We start from the raw sequence: 1,032 nt of genomic DNA on the forward strand, positions 1-1,032 counted from the left end.
AAGAAGGATAATTTGTGGATTTAATGTGATTTATAAGTCATGTTTATCTTTCTTACTCAGGCAGACTTCACAGCCTATGAAGAACACCCAGACATGTAAATGATTAAACTCAGCTATCATTGGTATTTTGCCAACTTTGAAGTATATAAAACCTGTACCCTTAACATATATTTATTCTTTTTTGTTGTTGAAATGTACTAAAATAAAAGGATACAATGTAACTTATTTGACAATAAGTTTATAATTTCCAAATATTTAGTCATATGAAATGTGGGCTTCTGTCTATAGCCTGGTTTCAGGCCCTCAGAATATTAGGGCTGGACTGGAAGGTGGTGTCCTCCTTCTCTTCTTCAGTAGCTGTCTGCAAACCCTCGTTCCCCACATGGCAGGCTTGGGGCTACTGCAAGCACTAGGCTTTGTGTCAGGGACCCCAAGACAGTCCATGACTCTCAGTACTACCTGAGGATGGTGTCAGGGCAAGGACTCTGCTGTGCCAGGTGACTACCGATAGAGGAACTATCATCGGTGGCCACAGGGTAGAGTCCTGTGATGACCATGTAGTAACAACAAAAAAGGGGATGGGCATTGCTGGGCTGAAAATCTGCAACTTGTCCAAGATGCTTTGAGAAAATGTAGTTGTTTAATTTCGTTCAGCAGACCTTTCTTCTTAGTGGTTTCAAGTCATACCTTTATCTGTATTTAGAATAATGGATCTTTCCTAACTGAGCATTATTTTCAGAGGTGAACTTTCCAAACCTAAGCTACAAGTTGGATGGCCATACACCCTAGTTTGCCTGAGTAAGAAACCCTTTCCTGAAGGAGCCCGTGGCTCTATTAGGAGAGAGAACACAGATGAGGTCACAGCCTATGAAACGTGGTGCCAACAGAGCCTGAGAGAAGTTCTGCTGGGGAAACTGGGACAGACCTAGAAAGGATAAAACCTGACCCCATGAAGAACGGACCACTAACGTGAACCTCAAGATTGCAGACTCTGCCATATTGGGATATACCTCTTCTTTTTACCAACTGCCT

Source organism: Bison bison, unplaced genomic scaffold (genome assembly GCF_000754665.1).
Source record: "Bison bison bison isolate TAMUID 2011002044 unplaced genomic scaffold, Bison_UMD1.0 scf7180017864467, whole genome shotgun sequence".
In the NCBI taxonomy this organism is placed as follows: Eukaryota; Metazoa; Chordata; class Mammalia; order Artiodactyla; family Bovidae; genus Bison; species Bison bison.